This window comes from Delphinapterus leucas, chromosome 1 (genome assembly GCF_059928025.1).
Source record: "Delphinapterus leucas isolate spDelLeu-1000000601 "Yukka" chromosome 1, BTC_Dleu_Yukka2, whole genome shotgun sequence".
Classification (NCBI taxonomy): domain Eukaryota; kingdom Metazoa; phylum Chordata; class Mammalia; order Artiodactyla; family Monodontidae; genus Delphinapterus; species Delphinapterus leucas.
The window spans coordinates 37,794,263-37,813,137 of NC_143129.1; the positions used below are offsets into that span (position 1 = coordinate 37,794,263).

At 37.7% G+C, this 18,875-nt stretch overlaps 1 long non-coding RNA gene and 1 pseudogene across 1 annotated transcript in view; both read left to right on the plus strand.

Annotated features, from left to right (window-relative positions):
* Positions 1–18,875, plus strand: part of LOC149750469 (uncharacterized) — a 75,402-nt gene that overhangs the window by 22,204 nt on the left and 34,323 nt on the right. The window lies entirely within an intron of this gene.
* On the plus strand, positions 15,246–17,971 carry LOC111170432 (calmodulin pseudogene; annotated as a pseudogene).

Sequence of the window (18,875 nt, forward strand, 5' to 3'; positions counted from 1 at the left end):
AAAAAAATCAGTATGATTTTTGGCATTATTTTCAAATTTGGATTTATGAAACTGTTTAGCAATGCTGTGAAACAAATTCTTTTTACTGTATTTTTTTGAAAGATATCTTTTAAATAACGAATCGAAAATTTTTTGGCTGGAATTTGTTGCTATAATTCCATAAAAGGACATCAGTTGATCATGCTTTTCTTCTGAGGTTGGGGAAATTTTACCTCTTCTACTTTATACTCCTGTGATAGGAGCATTTAACATTTAAATGCTCTTTTAACTGATCTGGCATATTACAGGTTACAGGGTATGAGAGGAAAATTAAGTTTACATATATACCATATATAAAACAGATTTTCATTAATAATACATATTTATTTCAAAAGTAATAGTAATGGTAATAGTAAGTAATAATAAAGAATGGATGATCAGACAAGAGTATGATAACCATGAAGCAATCTCAAAATGATTTTTTGGTAAATAATATGGTTTGACGTATGAGAAGTGGTATGTGTTGAAACATGAAATTCTTCAAGCATTCTTTGATGATGATAGCATTCCTTAGGAATTTTTAAAAAATATTTTATGTACACCAAAAATACCAGTTTCATATTTTATCACTGTTAGAAAAAAAGGCTTTCCAGTAGTTTTCCTTTGGGTTGTAATTTTTTCCAGGGGCAGAAACTATGACAGATTATCCATTTCCACAAAAGTGAAGCTAGTCCACCATTCTGTGTTCAATCAAAGGTACAGTTCATCTATAAAGTGTTGTCATTGTGTGTTTCATGTAGAGAAAGAAACTAGTATGTCATAAATGCGCTGCAGTTATTTTCCATTTCTTGTTTCAGCAGCAATAAAAGGAGAGAGAGAGTTACACATTTATTTACTTGTCAGACTGGACAAAGTTCTTCAGAAAGAAAAATCATATGCTACCTTAACTACTTTAGCAATTTTTGCAATCCAAAAGGAAAGAAAAAAGATTGATTTCTGTTTAGCCTGTTTTTTTTTTATTCTGTGGGTAACACTATTTTTTTTTCCTAGACATTTCTCTCCCTCAAAATTAAGGGGTTATTTTAGAACCATTTTACAGTGTTTCTTGAAAAACTAAAGTTCTCTAGGAGACTGTCTGTTCTGTACTTGAATATGTAAGTACTAACCATGTCTGAAGGTATTGAGATAATAGATACATTCTGTTTACGTGCTTTGTAGTGAGTTATTGTTCTTAAGCCTGTAAGATGCAGCTACAAAGAAGATGTAAATGGAGAATTCACTCAATAAGCCAGAAAGAGTGTTACCAAACTAGACCTTTGGGTCCACTTGCCCACACACAGTAAAGCCAAGCTCTTGTGAAGGAGAGTGCAGCCTTTATTGAAAGGCCAAGTAAGGACCTGAACTCTCCCATGGATTTCAGGGAAGGGTTTTTAAAGGCAAGATGAGGGAGATAGTTGCAGGGTGCCTGGTAAGCTCCTGCATAATTCTCTGATTGGTTGATGGTGAGTTAACAGGATGGCGACAAGGGATTAACATCATCAGTCCTCAGGCCCCAACTGGTCTGGGACCTACGTGCTTATAGTCATCATGCAGTTAGCTTCTTCTGTCTAGTGGGGGTTTTAGTATATGCAAAACAACTCAAGAGTATGTGTCAGATGCTGTTATCTATGTCCTTCAGGGAGGAACTAAAGATTCTGTGACTGTAAATTGTTACCATTTCTCCTGGTCCAACTACTATTTTTTGTTACTACGTGTTCACATTCTTTCAATCATTAATTCTTGAGCCAGCCTTTTATGACTCAGTGGAGGCCTGGGGGAATAAATATTTTCTACAAACAAGAGGCAGGCGGAGGACATGTGGCCGGGGTGGGGGTGGTGGGGACGTTTGTCCTGGGAAGGCCCCACAAGGTCCTGCTCAGTTATAAGAAGAGAGAGAATTCTCTTTTTAGGCATTTATTAAGTATAACACTGTGTTCACTTTTTAAAATCTAATAATTGGCATCATTTGGAGAATAATACACTAATTCTAGAGGCAGAACAAAGAAAAGGTACATTGCCTCCCTTTTAAAATATTTACTTCTCTGATTAAGTAAAATCCAAAGAAAAACACAATGTAGATATGGGATACAATATCTTTCATAACCAGCAATGGTGATAAGACTTTCCAAAGAAGGATTCATCTACTTCAGTGAAGCTCCATGAGCCTATGGGGAAGAGCCCTTTTCTGCAACTTGCATTTTTAGATATTTTTAACATCCTATGGAGTGTGGGTTCCTGGTGTTATCCTATGTCAGGCCTTATTAATCAGACCATTTTATACAGATTGCCATCCGCAAACACATCTGTAACTGGGTCAACGTTGTTCTGATTAAATTACCATGACTATTTTTCTTTCTTTGTCTTTCCTTTTTAAACATGGGATGTGAAGCCTCAGATTCATACTAACGTAACATTTATCATCCATATGTGCCAATTTTCTTCTTTGAGGCAAAGCATGACAAATCATTTAAGTGTTCACATTAGGAGTGCTAATCCTCTATGTCAGGAGTAGTCAAACTATAATCTGTCAGCCAAATGAAGGTTGCAGTTTATTTTTCTATAACCTGTAGGCTAAGAATTGTTTTTACATTTTTACAAGGTTGTTACCCCCCAAAAAAAAGAATCTGTGATGGCGACCTTATGCCATGCAAAGCGTAAAATATTTACTATCTGGCCATTTAAGAAAAAAAAATTGGCAGATCCCTGTTATATCTGACGGCATTTATATATGCAAACATACAAAATGTTCCTCTTTTGTTAAATCTCTCATTTTCAGCTCTGACATTTTTTCCTTAGGCTTGCAGCCTATTACCCTTCTCTTGTTTCATATGCCATAGGCACTAGAGAAGAGTGTGTTGTTGCTCACGTGTGTAATCAAATGAATTTAAATACAATTAACAGGGCTTCCCTCGTGGCACAGTGGTTGAGAGTCTGCCTGTTGATGCAGAGGACACGGGTTCGTGCCCCGGTCCGGGAAGATCCCACATGCCACGGAGTGGCTGGGCCCGTGAGCCATGGCCACTGAGCCTGCGCGTCCGGAGCCTGTGCTCCGCAACGGGAGAGGCCACAACAGTGAGAGGCCCACGTACCGCAAAAAAAAATAATAATAATACAATTAACATATGTCCTTTGTTTTTCACCCCTCTAGTGATGTAGTTAATTTAGTAATATTTGATTTATTTCATTCATTTTACCCAGAAAATATTAATAAACTATATATGTGTACAGCAAATAAGGTACAACCCCTGACCTCACACGCTTATAGTTTGTGAAGACAGAAAATTAAATAGGCATCACAATCCCTTATCAAAATATTCAGTCCTACTATATAACATAGAGCAGGTCATAGTAGAGAGACAAAATCAAATGGTGAATATTATGGAAGGCATTTGGAGAACTTGAACTCTGCATTCTGAAGGCCTACTTGAAATTGTCCAAATGTAGGAGAAATATAGGGAGAGGAAGTTTATGTAAGGTTCCAGGGTTGTAGAGAAATGGTCCATTCTAGAGTGAAAACGATACAGTGCATGATTGGAAAGCTGGACATTTATAACCAAATTTCTAGCTTCATAGAGCCATAAACAGGGACAATGTGATTGTCCCAATATTTTCAAGAAAAAGTAAATAATTTTCTAGTAGTTGTAGCTTATTATTGACTTAAAAAATAAAGAAAAGAGAAAGATGGTGATAAAACATGTATTTTCATGACAGCAAATCATTAGACCTTTTGAGAAACCCGTTTAACTAGAAAGCAGTTGTTCCATTAGAAAATAAAGCTCACTGGCAGTGTCATTTGGAACTTATAAGCAGTGTCAGTTTTCTTCTCTTAGGGAGTAAATGGTCAGCCATGCAGGTGTTATCAGCAGTAACGAGGCACTTCAGACTAGGGGATGTAGAGACCGAAGAGTGGGGTTTCATTTTATTTTCTCCAGTACATACAATCTTATTAACTTGAAAATTAAAGCTAAATAGTTGGCTCCCCATTGCTTACTCTTAGCTGTGCTGTAGCCACTAGCCAAATATGACTATTAAAATTCAATTAACTTAAATTGATTTGAAAACTCAGTTTCTTAGTCACACCAGCCACACTTCAGATGCTCAACAGCTACATGTGGCTAGTGGCTACTGTATTGGGCAATGGAGATTTGGACATTTCCATCATCATAGAGTGTTATCTTGGAAAGGACTGGCAGTTGCATTAATTACAGTAAAGTCATTTCTGTTAAGTTCTCTAAATAGATGTTATTTGTCATATACCCATTCAGACAAGTTTTTCTTTTGTTATTGTACTTAAAGTGTTCAATCTTTGAATTGCAGTTCTTTTTGTCTTAGCTAGATATGAATTCCTTCAAAGTTTTCTTCTTCACATGGGATCCACAACATACAAAGCATTTGCAACCATATTTACTTCTCAATACTTAGATATTAAATGTTTTCATTGGAAGTTAACATAAAGAAAACATATGAAGTTAACATAAAGAAAACATATGAAGTTAACATAAAGAAAAGCGCCTATAGCTCAGTAAATCATCTCAAAGTGAACCCATACATGGACCCTAACTAAAGTCAAGAAACAGAATATCCTTTGCTATAATTGTATTTATTGAGTAATTAATGTTTTTGAAAGAGTAGATTTTTAGGTTCTTTCTGTTTTTTTAATGTGATTAAATTTAAAGTTTCACTGAGTAAATTTTGGTTTATTCAAGAAATAGTTAGACAGTTTTTTAATTATCAGTTTTTCTCTTATTTTCTTCCTTCATGATGCTCATAATGTTGGCCTCCTTTGTTAATTATATTAACTCTCACCTCCTTAGCCATAGTTTAGAGATGTATATGGAGCTGAGGGGAGTGTAGACAAAGGCCAAATAATAAAATATTGAAGTTATCATATCCTACAGTTTAATTCTTTGACTGTTGGTTTTTACTAGCATTCCATATTCTGAAAATCTGAAAAACACAAATTCTGAAAAACACATCTAAATGATACAACCACATACTAAGTGAGAATGGCCAGATATATTATGAATTTTTTTAGAGTAACCTTTTCTTTGAAGTATAACAGTCATGCAGAAATGTAATCCAACATCAGAGACGTTGAATGTCATTAAAAATATTCTTCCACAATTTAAAAAGCTGCAAGGTACTCCATCCCACAGATGTACCACGATTTAGCTTTCTAACTCCTGTTGCAGTTTTCTGGCTTTTTACCTAGTCGTCTTACCCCTCTTTCCATAATTCTGCAAAAATGAATTCATCTGTGTTTAATATCTTTGTGCCAATTTCCAATTTTTCCTTAGAATAAAATTCCTAGAGGCGGAATTTCTGAGTCAAAAGGCATGTGCATTTTTTGTTTGTTTGTTTGTTTTTTGCGATACGCAGGCCTCTCACTGTTGTGGCCTCTCCTGTTGCAGAGCACAGGCTCTGGACGTGCAGGCTCAGCAGCCATGGCTCACGGGCCCAGCCGCTCCGCGGCATGTGGGATCTTCCCGAACCGGGGCACGAACCCGTGTCCCCTGCATCGGCAGGCGGACTCTCAACCACTGTGCCACCAGGGAAGCCCCCTAATAAACCATATCTAAAATAAAATTTCACTGAATCAGTTTGAGAAGTAGGCCAGTCTTCATTGTAGGTGTTTAACAGCAATGGTAGTTTGGTAGTTTGAAGTGAAAATTAATTTCCACAGGTATTCATCACAGTTTTACTTATTATAGATGAAGCATTCTTAATTGAGTATTCGTAGACACTTAGGATGAGCTTTAAATTATTTGACTCCCTGAAATAGTATGCAAATCCTGAGGTTCTGTATATATTGGGATGGTCCATACCTTGATCATATAGATTAATCTACTTAATTTCTAAATTTGTTCTTCCTTCTCTATCCCTGTCACCACTTCCCTAATTCAAGGCTTCAGCATGTCTTACACAAATTGGTTTGTTGTACTTGGGCGGGGGAACATGGCTTGTCCCACTAAAGCCATCGGAGAGCTCTAGCAGCTATGGAAAATACATGGTAAAGATGAATATAAGCATTAATTTGATTATCTTGTCAATTCCCTGTAGTGGTTCGCATCTGAACTATAACTGGTGAACAAGTTTTGCTGTCATCTGCTCCAGGTGGAAAAGTTCATCCTTTGTCTCTCTTTACTTTGAACTCAGTGTTTTCCAGCTCTTTGGCATGTTCTTTCTTATCCCTGTCCCCCTAGATATCTCTATTAATACTATATAATTTGACTAAGGCATTCCCTTCTTTTCTTCAGGAATCCTTCACAGGCTGTTACTTTTCTTCATGCCTCTCTAACTCATACCTGGGACTATCCCTATCATTATAATTACCATAGCATGTGTGTGCAACTTCAGTGTGTGTGTATATCATGTTTCACTTGACATTGATCTTCTTGAAAGTAGGGCCTATGTTATTAATTTTTATATTCCTGGAGTCAGGCACAAGACCTGGGACACCAAAGGTGCTCAATAAATATACGGCAAATGAGTGAATGAATGAAAATGGATTTTCAGGTCTGCTCATTAATTTAAAATAATTCATTTCAACTAGAACTTGTTTTTATAATATACACACTAAAGACCTGATAATTTTAATTCTAATAATATGACTTCTGAAATTATAATACGTTTAACTTGGTGAACTTTTTATGGTAAGAACATGCAAGTCTCACAGTCATATGTGTCTGGACCCCTTTACACCAGCATTTGAAGAGATCAGAAAGGTCATCATTTCACAACTGAGGAATGGGTGGGGGGGTGTTAAATTCAGTGGGTAGGTGTGAAGCAGCATGGTATTATATCACCCCAATTTACCAGTACTGTACACCAGGGTCAAAGACATTGGACCGCTTTGATCCTTACATTTCCCCTCTTTAAAGTGAAATAATGATGACCAGTTCACAGAGAGCTCCTTTCATCGTTTTGGTATATTCCCTACCACACTATCTCCAATGTAGTTTTTTGTTTGAATTAATGGGGAAGAAAAGGAAAGGAAAGGAAGAGAGAGAAAAAAAGGAGAGAATGAGTTAAGACTACAAAACTTATAAAAGTAGTAGAATCTAATATTTATTGTTATCTTTTACTGTTTGTGCTTTTTAAGTGTGGTCTTTGGTGACCACATAGTATTCCTTAACGAGAATGCACCATATGTGTTTAACAGCGTCCCCATTTTGGGACAGTAGGAAAGTTTCCATTTTTAGCCACGTACGTGTAATACGGCCTTGAGGGTGGAGCTTTGCCTGTATGTTTGGAATCACTGCCATACTGTTGGCTCTGAGGGATGGAAGGCTGTCCTGTAGATACTCCAAAACTCTGCACCTGTGTGCCTTGCCGCAGCAGTGTGTCGGTCCCTCTTCACCAGCAACTCTCTGACCATCCATTACAGTTGAGAGTAGCCATCTTTCAAGAGAATGGAAACTGTCTCATCCCCCTTCATACACTACTTGGACCTTCTTCTTGTGCTCATGAGGCACTTTTGAGAACTTGACTCTCTCTTGATCCCTTCAAGGGGATCCAGTATGTGTGGTGGCATTTCTGACATCTGGGAGGGAAACAGCTGTATTTGAAAATATGAAGTTAGTAGATGAGCAAGATGCTCTTTGGGAAAGAAGAAGAACGAATGTTTTCTTTGAGAAGTTGAGCAGTCACTGTAACGTACAGTAGACGATTCATGTCTCTGTGTAAATTGAATTGTGATTATCTTTCCCATACACTCAAAGCCTTATTTATTTTGAGTACATTATATAGATGCTGCTATCCACAGGATGCAGAGAGGATCCTATGTAATGTGTCAGCCTCGACACTGCAGTAGAAAGAACTCATTTGCTTACCATGTTATACGTATTGGTCTGCATTTCCCCAGGCTGTGAATTACTCCCTTCCAGGGAATTTCTGCCTTGGAAGGATCATTAACTCTTTGAGGGTACCAGCAAACCAGGTAGCAGATTCACCTTTTGTGAACTAAAATTCTAAATCCAGAAAAGACGATGAGAGTTCTGAAGTCCATCTCCCTATCTTTGTAAGAGGATCATCTCAGTAAGGAATGATTAAGGTTGTGATTTTTAAGGAGGCATTCCTAGATTCAATTCCTTCCTCCATAAGGTTTAAAATTCCTCTATGCCTCAGTTTTCTCATAGGTAAATAATATCTACCATATAGTTTATTATGAGGATTAAATGATAAATAGAACTTAGATACTAATAAGAACTCAATAGGGAATTCCCTGGCAGTCCAGTGGTTAGGACTCTGTGCTTCTACTGCAAGGGCCACAGGTTCAATCCCTGGTCTGGGAACTAAGATCCCGCATGCTGTGTGGTGTGGCCAAAAAAAAAAACAAAAACCAAAAAAACCCCACAAACTCAATAAAAGCTAGCTATCATATTATTAGTCTTATTATTATTGTCATTATTAATTTGATGAGCTTCAGAAAAAATTGTGCACCTTTCTTCATGCCGTTGAGACCTGACTGTCCCTTTAAAACCTGCTACTCTGAAATAATAACCAACCCCAAGTAAACCTAGTCAGTGGAGAAGAATTACAGCCATTTTCTTTCCTTTTTTTTTTTAACTTTAAAAAAAGAGCATTACAGATAACCCCAGTTATACAGATTTTTTCTTGTGTCATTCCATTTAAGCTCTTAGGAGCACAAAGTTTTAGGTCTCTAGTCTCTTAAAGTAGTAAATTGTTTAAGCAAGAAAATAGCTGCATTGATAGGATCCTGATTAGCTTATTGGCATTTGGCTTTGTGGATGCAAATGCTGAGTGAAGATTTAGGATGCAAAGATTTAGGAAAGCGGTGTTTAAGACCAGCTCTGCCTCTTAGCGTTGCGACTGTGGACTAATCAGTGCCTCTCCTTTTCAGATTCTTATCCAAGTTATGGGACTTGGTAATCTCTGAGATACCTAGAAGAGCTAATATCCTGTGATTGATTCAGAAAGGAATCATGCTTTAAAGAATGGGGAATGAATTCTGCTCCCAGTTCCTCAGGTAAACTATTATTATGGTATAATAAATTGTTGGGAAAATTATTCTAATTTTCCTTGCCGTTGGATAGATACAGCCATTGAAGCATTTCAGGTGAGAATAGCTTGTCTGGACAGCACCACAAAACCACTGCTGGGCTGGATTAAGTTCCTGACATAACAAGCTGATATAAAAGGTTATCAGAAGTGAGTTAGCCACACAGAGAATTGGCAGGTGTAGCCACTATCAGCAAAGCTTTGTTTGTCAACAGTGTTCCTAAAGGAATCACCTTCTCAGCAATGCCACTGTCCCTGCAAAGTCATTCTCTCTGTAGCTTTGAGAAACTCACTTCTTGGTACAGCCAAACCCTTTTCTATTCAATGTGTCTGCCATCTTTTGAGAAGAGCTTCCACCATAATGTGTCATGTTCATTTCTGTGACTTCATAGTATTTGGCACTTTCTGGGTCTTGAAACAAACACAGTGTCAGCAAACTCATTTCTTCATCCAGGAGGAAAGGGCCAAGTTGTTGTTGCCCAGTTGTTGCTGGTGGACAGAGGCTCTGTTTCCAGGTTTTCAGGGTCCTGGTATACCTGTGTTTACCTTGGAAACTAAGACATGCTGGGGTTTTTTGTTTTTATTTTTGTTTTTTAATCAGGGGTATAGTTGTTTTACAATGTTGTGCTAGCTCCTGCGGCACAGTGAAGTGAACCCGCCATATGTATACACATATTCCCCTCCCTTTTGGATTTCCTTCCCATCCAGGTCACCACAGAGCACCAAGTAGAGTTCCCCTTGCTATACAGCACATCCTCACTAGTTTTCTATTTCATGCTGGCTTTATCTCAGAAATCACTCTTATCCCTGCACCTCTTGGTTCACCTGTGAGTGAAGACTAGAAACTTCTCTTTTTATCTGACCTCTTGTTTAAAGAAGAAGAGTATTTTGATGTTCTGTTGACACACTGATTACGGTGGAGTAGTGTCTGCCTCAGCAATTAGGGTTTAGTCAGCACTTACGGCAAAAACCATGTATAGTAAAAAAATGCCTTTAGAAATCCGTTAAGTTTGACATAAAGTGCAGCGTAAGTAGATTTGTGTACAATTCTATGAAGTAAAATACGTATATGAAAAATACATATCTTCAAACTAGAACCGCACTGCACACACTGCAAGCTGATTACTCTGAGAGAGGTTCCCAGGGACCGACATACCTTGTAGGCACAGTTAATTTGTGTCTCCCTGTTCACTACCCTCCTGGTTATATTTAGTGCATGGAAGGGCAGGCAGACTCACTCAGGCTATTTAAATTCTTGTTTCTCTCCTTCTCTCTTTATCTCCCTAGATGTGTACAATTAGAATATTATAAGCTAAATACCCAAATGATGTGGCTCCTCTATAGCTAGGGTTAGCTCTGTATTCATAGAGGGGAAAGATGATTTAAAAGATGTTTCAGTAATAGGCTGCTGCAGAGAATCAGTTTAAATTACTTTTTTTTTTTTTTGCGGTACTAGGGCCTCTCACTGTTGTGGCCTCTCCCGTTGTGGAGCACAGGCTCCGGATGCGCAAGCTCAGCGGCCATGGCTCACGGGCCCAGCCGCTCCGCGGCATGTGGGATCTTCCCGGACCAGGGCACGAACCCGTGTCCCCTGCATCAGCAGGCGGACTCTCAACCACTGAGCCACCAGGGAAGCCCTAAATTACTTTTTGATGCATCAAAGAGCACTTATTGAGCACCTATGTTATGGACTCAGTGTTTTGTGTGCTCCCTCGAAATGCATATATTGAAACCCTAACCCCCAGTGTGATGGTTGGAGGGCCTTTGGGATGTAGTTAGGTTTAGGGTGATGCCCTCATGATGAGATTCGTGTCCCCATAAGAAGAAGAGACAGGAGAGCCAACTCCCTCCCCACAAGCACACATGGAGGAAAGGCTATGTACGCACAAGCTGGAAGGAGGCCCTCTGTAGCCAGGAATCAGCTCTCACCAGACACTGAATCTGCTGGCACTTTGATCTTGGACTTCCCAGCCTTCAGAACTGTGAGAAATAAATGTCTGTTGTTTAAGACACCTGGCCTGTGGCATTTTGTTATGGCAGGCTGAGCTGACTAAAACAACTTACTGTCCTCTTGATCTAGATGTTTTAAACCAGGGAAAGAATGCTGTTGCCTGCATGTGAATGTAAATGTGATACATAATAGAGATGACATTACAGATCACTGAAGAAAAAAATGGACTGGTAAATAACTAACCTGGAAGTACTATGTTATCCATATAGAAAAAAAAAATCTATACCATTCAAATATAAAAAAATCTGTTGCATTTAGGTTAAATACCTAATTATGTAAATAAAATATTAAAATTTTAAAAATAAAATGTAAGATGATTTCTTATAAACTTAGAATAAGAATGAGTTTGTTTAATGAAATATAAAATTCAAACCTTGAATAAAAGAGTTGACACATTGATCCACATAAAAATATCCTGTTCAATAAAAATCACTATAAACAGCCAAGTCACAAACTGGGAGTAGATGTTTGCAACACATGTAAACAATGTAGGATCAATATTTCATGTTTATAAAGAATTTCTATAAATTAGCAGGACAGTAACTAATAGGAAAATGGACAAATGAGGATCGAAGCAGGCAATTTCTAGAAGGGACCATACTGGACTGATGGATAAAGAATTGATAAGATGTTCAACTTCACTAGAAATTGGTGAAATATATGAGAAACAAGGTGATCTAGGAAATCGGTAAAATATTTTAAATTCTTACAATACCAAATGTTGGTAAGGGTGTTTAGAAAGGGACATTTTTAGACCCTGTTGTCTTTTGCATAGCTTGATAAGCCTAATTTGCAGAACAATTGTGTAGTATCTAGTAAGTAAAATTGTACCCATTTTTAACCTAGCAGTTCTGTTACTAGCTGTGATTTTAGAAAAACTCCCTAGTATGTGAGCAGGGAAACATATACAGACTTAATTATGGAATCATTTGCATTAAAACATTAAATACAGTACATAATGTTTATTACAAGGTCTTTCTTTTACTTGTTTTCTCATGTATTTATTTATTCAGTTTACATGGTCTATACATAAAATCACTTTAAAACCTCTAAATTATCTCATGTCCATTAAATGGAAACAGTAATGCTAGGCCTGTTTAAATTACAAGAAAAAAATCACTCTATACCAACAAAGTGTTTTAAAAAACCAAGGTCAAAGGAAGTAGTCTTGGGGGAGAGGCATTCCTGAGCTGGTGGCTGGATCCCAGGAGCTGCTGGGCGAAAGAAAGAAAAAGATGCTTTCAGACAGGAGTGGTTTGATTAGAGCCCAGTGACACAGCTAAAGGGAATTAATCATAATTACATGTCTCAACATAGTAAATCTCAAATGCAGTGTCAAGAGACAAAAAAAAAAGCATATGCCATGGCAAAAAGACAAAAAGACTAACAGCATTTATCGGGTGTTATTCTATGTTGAGCATATTGTAAATACAGTTTATATAAAGTTTAAAGTAACAGGGAAAATATTGCAAATATTGTTTAGGGAGAAATATTTTGTAAAAGAATAATATGGACAGTAATGATAATCACCAAAGTCATTCGAGGGAGTGCCTGGGAAAGGGCTGGTGGGGGAGGATGTGGGAGATTGAGCAGCAGTTCACAGAAAGCTTTAGCTATATCTCTATATCTGTGAAGACCTAGTCCATTAAAAACAAAAAGTTTTGAGGCAAATTTGGCAAACTGAATCTGTGGTGTGGTGAATATATGAATATACATTACTTTTTCCCCTAGGTAAGTTTTAGTCTATTTGAAATATTCTAAATGTTTAGAAATTTTAAAATTGCCATTGCAGTTATTTTTGCAATGTGTTTAACTTAGCAGCTTTGTGAAATGTATGGCGACACAGGGTAAATTGCCCTATACTTAATATCTCCAGTGGTAACAAGGCATGATTTAGAAATTTCACCCAGAATTCACCTCTGTAAACTCTGCAGTAACGAAGTAGTTAAGTTCAGGACTTCTATATTGATCAGGATTGCTTTGAATATAATTCAAAGATTAGTGCTAGAGGAATACACACCTGTGGGAAGGCAGAGTGAACTAAGAGGACTCAGATCATCTATGGATTCACTGCATATTTACATTTTTATATGTTTACAGTGGAAAAAAGTTAAGTTGCACAATGAAAGCATTAAGAAATATGCTTAAAACTTCCTGCTCAACAAAAAATGCTATAAACAAATTTAGTCAACTCACACACTGATTTTAAAATCATTAAATCTGAAGACATTGCCTCCATTTTCTTGAGTTTAGTGAGGACACTTCTGGCTGCTTAATATGAATTTTCAGATTTAAATTGGAGTAAAGAGAATGAATGAAGAATATGTATAAAAAATTTATAGGTATCTTTAAAATTTTTTCTATTAGTTTTCTTTGGTTACATTTAGATATCATGCCAAAAAAAAGCAAGTACTAAGAATGGAAAACAAAGATTTTTCAGCTGAGAGGATTTATGACTTTATTATCAAATATGTAGTCAGTCATTCAAGCAACAGTTAGTTATTGAGTATCTGCTCTGTGCCAGGTACAGTTCGAAGTGCTGAGGAAGGAGCAGAGAACAAAGTAAATGAGAAACCCCTGCCCTCATTTTATTTATGCTCGAAGGAGGAAGGGGTAGAACTTACTTTCTCATCGTCTAGTGCCCATATACAAGGAAACCTACTAAATGGTAATTGAGAATCTTTGTGGTTTTGGGAAGGAAAGGGGTGGGGGGAGTGCACTGAATGGGATTTCTTGGATAACCGTAATTACAGAAGGAAAACACGCACTGGCTTCTCCTATTATATAAATGAGAACGTTTATAGTAATTTTCTGAGAATGGCATTCTCAAATGTTTTAAGTGCAGAAGAAGAATAAATGGTCGAGTCTGCTTTTCAGCTGTGCTATGACTGCCTGTTTTACTCTTTTTCCTTCCCAACTCTACTGAGCTTATTACTTAATTGATGGGTTTTTCGTTTTCTTTTTTTTTCCCTGAAGAGTAAATCATTGTCTTTATTCAGTAAGGAGTTCAAGTGAAATGTAAAGTACTCTTTTATTCAACTAACTCTTTACTTTCTTGTTAAGACCTCCTGTGTGTGTCAGGCACGGTCCCAGGCTCTGTGTGTTCAGAAATGCACAGCTCCTCCTCCAGGGGGTCTGTGGTCTAACAGGCCAAATGCCAGTGCCAGTTGTCGTGCAGCATGGCAGGTGATCTTAAGGAGGGATAGACATAGTTCTGAGTGAGCAGTCCTGCCTGAGGTTCAGAAGCTGTGTAGCTGGAAGATTTTTTTCATTGTTGGGGCTTCAAAAATGAGTGATGGTTTGCCAGATGTGAAGTGTGAGGTGGACTTCCCAGCAACTTCACAACCCCATGACTCCCGTCAGTCAGTCAGTGCATTCATTGCCTCAACGTGCCGTAGCTTCTGTATGTCATTCATTCGGTCATTCATTTATCCTTTGATTTATGCCATCAAATTTAGTATATGTATTATACTCCTTTTGTGGGCCATTTGCTAAGCAGTAGTGAAATGTGCAAGAAAGATGCTGCATTTACCTTCATTTTATATGTCAACACCAATGGCTAGAGTTATTGGCACGTAGGCATTCTAATCCAAAGATTTTTCAATTCAAAATATTGGGTTGGCCAGAAAGTTCCTTTGGGTTTTTTGTAACATCCACGGAAAAACCCGAAGGAACTTTTGGCCAACCCACTGTGTGAGTTATTATAGTCAGATGGGTAACATGACTTGGTTTTGAATAGAAGTACTTAGTTATGTTCTACAGTGGACAAGAGCATTTAGAGGTTATATAATGCATCTGATCATAGTATCGAACCTGATCAGAAAAACAAAGAAAACAGAATTCTTCTGGAGCTTGCTTTATATACTTGTTTCCACACAATCCAAATAATTCCCATTCACTACAATTCTGGGAGAACATAAGAGCACACAGCAATTTTAGGTAGGTTATCTTGTTGGTTCTGACAGCGTCCCTATGGATCATGAATATAGACTCCATGACTTTTCCAGAAACATAGGAATAGTATGTGGTAGAACTCTAACTTGATTGTAGTGTTCACTTCACCATGCCCATGAGAAAACGCTGAAATTCCTAGATGCCTCTCATACTTCTTTTTCTTCTGATATATCTTTTTATAGTTTTAAAGTAACGTTTTTCTCCTTACATAGCTTTCCTTTAACAAGAAGGCAAATATTTTCTTTTTTTTTAAGTAAAATAAGTAAAACAGTGGGGTAATGTAGCTACCAATATAAAAATGTTTACATTTCTAAAATATGGTAGATTTAGGGAACTGTGAACATAGCCATTTGTGTGTGTGTGTGTGTGTGTGTGTGTGTGTATAGAAATATAGCTTCAATAAATTAGATTTCGTCACAAATACAAAATTATATTTTTTAACATATTGATATTTCACTTCATCATATGATATAACCACGTGCTGAAAATGAAGATGAATTTGGAATTTCAAGACACACGCAAAAGTATAATCCATCAATGGTCCTCATTCTTCTTGGTGAATCCTTCCCTTTTAGGATATTTCCTTTCACTGAAATGACTGGACATAAGGCATGTCAATGCAAAACATAAGTGAAGAATTTAGAGAAGCTAAATTTTACCAGGGGAATAGATGGGAAGTAGAGATTAAGGAAGCAGGGAGCCATTGAAAAATGTTGGGTGGAATTGAGAGGGGCTTAATGTAGCTTAAAGGAGATGGGCTTTCAAGAGAGCTCCGAAGTCGGACGAGTGGAAACAAGAAAGTGATAGAGAGCTATAAGGAAGGGTCAGCAACTGTTTAGTAACTGTGCGCCTCTGCAAGACCCCAGTGCCTGGTGTTGTGGACTCAGTGGAGTTCTCAAGATTCTTGAGGTCTGGAAAAACATGTTCTCGTCAGATGAGAAGAAAAGATCTAAAAAAGATAAAGCAAGTCTGAGAGGTGGAGTAGAAATTGAAATTTAGGACTATTGTTGTCAGTGGCACACTATGAGCAACTTTTAAAAGGCTTGTTAGGGTAAAAATGCACTTTTTGTCTTTTTAAGAAAGCATACTATGAAGAAAGAAATAATTGATCATATACTCAGAGCTAAGCATAACTATTGGCTTGCTGTCCCTCCCATAACAACCAAAAATTGAGGGGAAGGGAGAGCAAAGATGCTGATCTTGTGAGCTTCAGATTGCCACAGCAGCCAGCAAACAACGATTGGACCGTAGATCAGTATTTCAAGCAAACAGTCTTGACTGTTTACCAGCATAATCCCAGGATCTTCACTTTAAGCCAATGTTCTTTGCCCTAAGAGAGCGTCACGCAAAGCATTTGTTTCTTTGTGAGTGAAGAACAATTAATTTAGTTCAACTCACTTCGTTGAGCATGTACTATGTGAAAAAACCATACCTAGTCCATAAATCGTAGTTCTCCATGACCATAACCACTGGAGGCTGCTGTTTCAGCATACCAACAGAGGCAGTGAATCTCTAGAAGCAAAACAATCTAGGCCAAAACAAATTAGTAAAGGTTGTCTGAGGGTAAGTGGTTTTTTTAATTGATATAAAATTTATATCCAGTGAAATGCACAGTTGAGTACTCTCTTCTACATGATTTTTTTTCCACCTTGAATTCTGTGAAACCAGTTTGCCCTGGTCTTTCTCCTACACCTTTGGCTATTCCACCCCTCTCTCATCATAGTTACCTATCGCTTCACTAAATGTTGATATTCCAATGTCTGACTTCTTCTCTTCTCAGGTTACATATTCTCTTTACACTGTGTTGCTTTCAATAACCTCATCAGCATCACATCTACAAATCTAGACCCTATTTCCCATCTGCTCCATTCGTATATATCCAGCAAGCAATGGGACCTCTTTGCTTAGTGGTCCCATAAGAACTTTAAATTTGTCATGTGCAAGAATGAACTTATTGCCTCTCACTACAAACATGCTTTTAATTATGTTTTCATTATTAGCACTAATGAAAACATACTATTCAAAACAATTCAAGCAATCGAGCACTTTTGTGTGATAAGGGATGTGTCAAACATTATAAATCAGGTAACCCTCTTTTGGGAGAACTGATAGTTTAGCCATTTATTCACGCCAAACCTGGCCATCATTCTGGAACTTTCCTCCTTCCTCATTGCACCCACCCAGAATCCCCCCAAAATTTCACCTCCCCCTCATCATCGTGGTCCTTGCTTCTTTCTCTGGAATCTCTCAAATCTGTTTCTTTGTCCTTGTCAAAAATCTTTCTACTTTCTTTCCAGACTTCCACACAGGGAGTATTGTTACAACAGATTCAGACTCTGTTCCTTAGGCATAGAGGTAACGGAGGGATGAATTCTGATTGGAGATTTACTCATCAACCATGTATTGAGTTTCTGTTAGGCATAAAATAAGTCTATTAAAGTAGCAGAACAGAATTAGTCCGAGTGGAGCAAGCGAGCTGAGTGCTTGAGTAGTCGAGTCCCGGAGACCGGTAGCGCTTGAAGCATGGCTGACCAGCTGACTGAAGAGCAGATTGCAGAATTCAAAGAAGCTTTCTCACTATTTGACAAGGATGGTGATGGAACTATAACAACAAAGGAGTTGGGAACTGTAATGAGGTCTGTTGGGCAGAATCCCACAGAAGCAGTTACAGGACATGATTAATGAGGTGGATGCTGATGGTAACGGCACAATTGACTTCCCGGAATTTCTGACAATGATGGCAAGAAAAATGAAGGACACAGACAGTGAAGAAGAACTTAGAGAAGCATTCCTTGTGTTTGATGAGGATGGTAATGGCTATATTAGTGCAGCAGAGCTCCGCCATGTGATGACAAACCTTGGAGAGAAGTTAACAGATGAAGAGGTTGATGAAATGTCAGGGAAGCAGATATTGACGGTGATGGTCAAGTAAACTAAGAAGAGTTTGTACAGATGACAGCAAAGTGAACACATTGTACAGAACGTGTTAAATGTCTTGTACAAAATCGTTTATTTGACTTTTCTTTGTTTGTAACTTATCTGTAAAAGGTTTCCCCCTATTGTCAAAAAATATGTGTGTATAGTAATTAGGACTTCATTCCTCCATGTTTTCTTCCCTTATCTTACTGTCATTGTCCTGAAACCTTATTTTAGAAAAATTGATCAAGTAACATGCTGCATGTGGCTTACTCTGGATATATCTAATAAGCCCTTCTGCACATCTAAACTTAGATGGAGTTGGTCAAATGAGGGAACATCTGGGTTATGCCTTTTTTTTAAAGTAGTTTTCTTTAGGAACTGTCAGCATGTTGTTGTTGAAGTGTGGAGTTGTAACTCTGCATGGACTGTGGACAGTCAACAATATGTACTTAAAAGTTGCACTATTGCAAAACGGGTGTTTTATCCAGGTACTCGTACACTATTTTTTTGTACTGCTGGTCCTGTACCGGAAACATTTTCTTTTATTGTTACTTGCTTTTTAAACTTTGTTTTAGCCACTTAAAGAAAATCTGCTTCTGGCACAATTTGCCTCAAATCCATTCCAAGTTGTATATTGCTTTATTATCTTCACGGTGCTATGTCCCTCTCTAAATCATCTAGTTTATTATCTGGTTTCCTACTTTATAGTCTTTCTCCACTCTCGTATGTAAGCTTGCTAAGGACAGGGGTGTGTTCTAACTTGTTCATTACTCCATCCTTATTGTGTAGATACAGTGGTAGACACACAGTAGGTGCTCAGGAAATATTTGTTGCATGTTAACAAGTAATCTTCCCTCCAGCCTTAAATGAGAGTTTTTGACTGGCGCAGTGATTCATATTCACCTCTGCGGATTTGTATAATACCATTATGAAATGTTGCTGGGTGTGTTAT